The following is a 6,436-nucleotide window of genomic DNA, read 5'->3' as shown; positions in this document are numbered from 1 at the left end:
CTAGTTTTGTTGTGAACAGTTGTGAACTCACCAACATTTTTTTTCATCTTTTTATCTTTAGTATGTAAGTGGAAAAAACAAGTATGATGTAAACAAATGAGCAAAGAAGGAAAGGTGGAAGGAAAAGAAAGGGTTCACCAAACTAAATAACTGTCGTAATATTGTAGTAATATTAAAAAAAGCCCATTTCAAATACCAGCGCACAGGTCGGTTACATCACTATCTCAGTCTCTCTCCTCTGCTCCGCTGTTCCGTAAATCAGCAGGTCTCAATGAGGGGAGTCACATCCACCCGCTACATGACGCACATTTCCTAATTTGGACATCACTCTCGGAGTTGGTTGTGTTCCCCAGAGATAAAGCTGAGCTACTGACACAAGCGAAGTGCTCTCAAGAGACTCTCCATAACCTGTTGTTCCTCTTCTCTTTTCCACAAAGAAGAGGAGAGAGACTGAGATAGCGATGTAACCGACTTGCACGCTGGTATTTGACTTTTTTTTCTTACTTCCGGAAAACAAATAATTTTAAAAATATTTGTATGATATAAATATTTGAAAAAAAAAACAAAAAAACCTATTATTTGTTCTTTGCCAAACAACATATTTTCATTCAGGCACACACCTGCTAGGACCCCACAGTTTACAGTAAGAACTTGATTGAAAATATATGTTTTTGGGGCCTTTAAATACCCACACCAAGCATAGTATACAATATAATATGCAAATGCAGAGACAGATAAAGATTGCAGCCCATCCATCCTGATGTCATTTCGCTCTGTCAACCACTCATGTGTGAAGGTAGTTATCACCAATAATGTGTGTTGACAATTCACGAGATGTTCCATCAATGGAATTGAAAAGGCTGACTGATCTGAAGTAATAACTAGCCTTCTGCAGGAACGCCGCAGATTGATGGTGCTGATAACAGTGTGTCATGGAGTGGAAAAGCAAATTATGACTCTCAGCATATTGGGTGAAATTGGCGAATCTGCACCTGGATGTGAGTGCCGTATGATAATGACGAGACTGCAGTCTGAGATGAGATAGAGTTGTTAGCATTCCTGTTAACAACATCTTCACACATGCACAGGTTTATTCTTATGCGCTTTTGAAAACATGCCTCCTGTTATCAGTGGCATGCATCTAATTATGCTACAACAGGTTTTCTCCTCGTTTTCAATCCTGTTACACTGACGTGTCTTGGATTAATGATAGAAGAACACAGATGTGATTGTCTCTGCACTTGGAAATAAAAGACAGCTCAGGTAGTATCTGCTGTTTGTCTGAACTACAGGGCCACTGAATTATTTCCTTCCCTGCCAGAGAACAATGTTAGACTCAGATCTAAAAACGGCAGCATGCAGACTAAAATAATACAATTATTGTGAAGTGATAATGTAGAAAATCAGACATGTTTGTTATCATGATTCTGATGTGCATGTTTTCATCCTAACATATGCATTTGCTCTGGGTGAGAGCTGATATAGCTCAGAAATCACTGATAGCACAGATGACAAAGAAGCAAGCTTAGAAAAATAGAGATTGTGGGTTTTAATCCCATCTGGACCTTTAAATGTGTATTAGAAAAAAGATATTTTACACATTCAGATCCAACTTTAATCTAGTCTCTGTTCAGCGTCATATTTACATCCAGTTTATGCAGTGTATAGTGTATGCACATGCATAGTATACCATTACAAACATGACAATCTCATTAGGGAAGACTATAGAATAAACAGTAGTTAAATTAAAGTGAATTAGATGCACATGTTGCTGCTATATTTGTTCCCTCCAAATAACCATTAGCCAGTATTTTCATTGCACCCATAATGACAAGTAATGACCCACAAACTGAATTGTTTTGGACTCGGTTTAGCTGCAAACAAATATCCCCTCATTGTAAATAGCAGTCAAATAGCTTTTCCACCTGAGAGAATGGGATTGTCCCCTTCCAGCATACCGGGGCCAAGATCAAAATAAGATCAAATAGCTCATTTCCATATATTATGGTAGAGGGACCTTGGGCTCCAAATCACTCACTTTTCTGCCAATCTTCCACAGACACGGCTTCCAATTCTCATTTATGACAATTTGATAGTGACATAGATTACATTTCCTGCAACTATGGAAATATATCCAGCAAAGATGGAGGGTTTCTTGCTTAGACATTATTGCAATTCTCAGGAGTCATCTATTATAAAACTGTTATACTCTACAATGACATAGACCAGGGAGCAGGGAGGAGATTGAATTTCCTCTATTGTTGCAAACCGTATTCACTGCTTAATGTTTTTAATTAGTGCTTTTCTTTTTTAAACAATGTAAACAGCATGTAAAATACAACATCTACTCTCATGAACTGGCTGATTATACAAAATCTACCAATTCGCTACCCACATAACTTAGTGAGGTACTTCCTAAAATTTTGTTTGTCTACTGTTACTGAATTTTCAAGAACGTCGTCATATTAAAATGCAATTTTGAAGCTCTTCTCTCACGGGGAAGTTGCAAAATTTCTTCAAGTTTGGCAGGGATCCAGCATATGAATTTTCCACCCCACTATTATCTCCAGTCATGGTGTAGATGAAAACAAATCATGATAACTTAATTATATGCCGTCTTCAAGTCCTTGTTTTGTAACTGACAAGCCATCCCAGTCACTGATTCAGGTTCAATAAGTGATTTAACACAGTGGTTCCCAACCTTTTTTGGCTTGTGTCCCCTTTCAATCAAATAATGTCTATTGTCTCGTCACATGTTAAATACCATATGTCTATGAGCAGCAGTGGTAGTTCAACCAAAGTGTTTTTGCTTTTGAATTAATTTAGAGGTCAGGAAGGCTCAAACTATTCAGTATTTCACAAGAAAAAAACACAAAGCCAAGCAAAGACGATATGATATCATGATATAAAGACGATGTCATAGGAACACCCTTTCATGAAACCACCACCAAGTGGAATATAAATCTGCTGTCCATAAACTGGTTCAGAATTAATTGGCATCCGATGCGTTGCCGAGCAGCCAGAGGAGTGTTAGCGGGCAGGAAGGCAGGAAGCAGATGTGTACTGGGAGTCGCCCAGCAGCTGCTCTAATCCCTAAATCTATGGGACGACATTTTCCTCCTCTGCATTCATTTCAAAGTCATACACTCAAAATTTAATACTTTTTCTAGTGAGTTTCACTTCATCTTTCATTAATACAGTTGACCTATTTTCATTGGATGAATGCTTTACATTATCTACTTGTTTTTAACTTATTTTAAAGGGGTAATTTGTGTTTTTTTGTTGATGTCACACTGTCTCTGGCTGTTGCTCTTTGCCTGATCAGTGATGGTGGCTTTTCATATTCATGGGAGCTAATTTAATGAATTTCAACAAATTAAAAAAAAAAAAAAAAGAATCCTGCACACTGTCCATCACTTGTACTCAGATACATTTCATGAATTCAAAACAAGCTACTGTGTCAAAAAATCATTACTTACTTTTTTTTTTTTAAGAAACGACCCTCTCAAAACCTGGTAAATGCAAATTCTTTCAGGAACTGGGCACCGGCTTAATCACTGTTCTGTTGCGTCCATCATTCACAGCAAGAAGCAAAAAAAATTGATTTACTTTGCATGAAATTATTCTGATTATTGATTTAAAACTGAACTGTGCTGAATAACCTTCAGAAAATCACCTTGTTATTTGTAAACAGGATTAATATCCTCAATATTTTAAATTATTTATTATTCGCTTAAGTGAAGGAATTACACACTGAAGTGGCACAGAATAACCTTAATTTGCTCTACTAAAGCAATTTTATGCTAACTTAAAAGTAGGAAGCTGCTTTCTAGAACAATGACTCTGACAGTCAGTTTAAACATCTAATAACACTCTACAATGTACAGTATATCACATTAATGTATGACTTTTGAACAGGTAATTATGGGTTTCAGCTTTGAAGTTAAAGTTTGTAACCTCAAATGATTACCAATCATTAGAAGTATTTACAAAAATAAATTATTGCTTTTTGCAACAATCAATGCCGCAGTCTCAGAAACAGGTAGCCCCGTTCTTCTGCTCATATTTAAGCTAAATGGATGTAATCCATCCAAACAATGCAAGGACATGCAGTGCAGTCATACTGTTGTTTTGGGAGATATTGACACATAACTTAGCCAAAAAGTTAAAATTGGGCTAAAACATTGTGCAACAAACACATTTCTATTTTAGATATATTTAATTATTTCCTGTGCTTTTGTGTGTGTGTGTGTGTGTGTGTGTGTGTGTGTGTGTGTGTGTGTGTGTGTAGGCACCCGCTGTGGAGTTCCCACTACATGTGCAGTCATTCTCTAATTTCTCCAGCCTGAAAAATTGAGCACTAGCATATAGGATATCTGTCAGTTTATTGTCTAGCATGTAAACTGAATAATAATAAGTAATGCAAGTGATTTAAATTTAAAGAATGGGTGTTAAGTTGAAGGAGATTTCACAAACACAACTTAAAATAAAATAAAACCAGAAATAGCAAGTACATTAACTTGGATATTTTGGTCTTAATTTATGCAAGGAAGAGTTCCAAAACTCTGGAACATGATTTTCTGATTTTCTCTTCACTTGTTAGTACAACCTGAAAATATTGGAATGAAAATAACTTAAAAGTGGAAAAAAAATGGACAAACCATTTGCACAAATTAAACCCAGAAATAATATTTAAACAAAACAAAACAAAAAAACCCTACATAATCTGAAAATATCAGTATTGTAGTCTGAAATGCCGGTTTATGGCATCTACATCAGTTCAAATTAAACTCGTTTGATCTTCGTCTCTGAAGAATCCGCAAAGCTTTTATTGCACAGAGTTTGGAGGAGCAGAAGAAAAGCATCTTTAATAACAAGGATGCTATCAGGGAAAAAAAAAAAAAGAGCAGCCTCCAAAATGAGATTATCCCCACTGAACATTATTATGCACAAGTCCATTATCTGGTTACAGCAACACAGAAAGTAGCACCCCGGCATTAACATTCACAATATACAGTAGGAATGAGGAGCGTAGACATAAATCTCTGAGGACCTGCATACCAAAAGTTTAACAAATCAAGATAATCTCTGCCATGTTGATGCAGAGGCTTTGGAGAAAAAAAAGGATTCCTGTATGAAAGCCACCCACCCATTTCATTAAAGCCACACACGGAATTTTACCTCTTGACATTTAAAACTTTAATGAGAGTTAATATTTACCACTCAATATCTTTTTTGATGGGTTTTGGGATATGGATTGCTTTTTTTCAGATACACATGCATCAGGGTGAATACAGCATCCCAATGAATTAAAGATACTGAAGAGGCAGCTCTCGATTGATGTCAAATGTGTTGTTTATTCCTAAAGACAGTCTTGTTTTCCCCCATCACTGCTCAGGCTTGTGATTTAGATTTTGAGTCGATTCAACTGCTGCCAGGCTGTTTAAGATGTGAAAACTGCTGTAGCTTCTCCAGTGCCTAAAGGATATTTTGTGATAAGTTTTCATAAGTTTTTTGAATATGAACGATTGTTTCTCAGCCCTAAAAAACCTTTGCAAGTAAATGAAGCAAAACAATGAACGTATGTTTGATACACCTACAGAGGAAAAAGGGGCTTTTAATCTTTCTGGCTGGAAGTTGGATGGAAGCACACTAGCTGAGACTGAAAGGGAAGTTAATTTTCACATTTCTTAATCTGTGCAAATTTGAATGCTGCAGTGTTTTTGCAGTCTGTCTTTATTTGCCAACAACATCAAATAAAGGGATTACATCCATATCGGAGGATTCTGCAATGTGCAATTTAAGTCTAATGCCACCCATTCGTTTCCAAATCAGGAAGTAGTGCGCCCTTTATGTAGCTAAGAGGAAAGTGTGGGAAGTCAAGATGGTAGATGGATGTTTATTTGTATTTGCATGATCTTTACCATACCATATATGCCATGCAAATATATTGTAGGAAGAAGTGTTTTTTTTCATGTGGGCAGTGAGGGGTTTTACTGATTCTGCCAATGTCAAAGTTCTGTTTGGCAATAGGGTTGAGATGTTGGCCCAAGCAAGCTAATGATAACTGTGTATACATCTGTGTGACAACAGAGCCTCAGACAGATAGTAAAACTTACCAGGAATATAATTTATTTCTGTTATTTTCTCCCAGTTTTTCTCATTTTTCGTTTTGCCTCTGGTCATTCTTAAAGTAGAGTCCCACAGATTTGGGACTCTTGTCAAATTGTTGTTAGTTAAAACACTGTCAACTTGCACAAATGCACTTTCATTAGTTTATGCAGCCAAGAGAAAAGTTGTGCCCCCTCTAACATTCAATTCAGGTTCAGTCTGAAAACACCTTAAACACTGACTCTAATGAACACTTTCACAGATCCAAACCCAGCAGCAACTACCACGGCTTGATGTGGAAGTACTTTAATGTGCGATGCCACTG

This window comes from Thunnus maccoyii, chromosome 21 (assembly GCF_910596095.1).
Source record: "Thunnus maccoyii chromosome 21, fThuMac1.1, whole genome shotgun sequence".
Taxonomy (NCBI): Eukaryota; Metazoa; Chordata; class Actinopteri; order Scombriformes; family Scombridae; genus Thunnus; species Thunnus maccoyii.
This window is presented reverse-complemented; position numbering follows the sequence as displayed.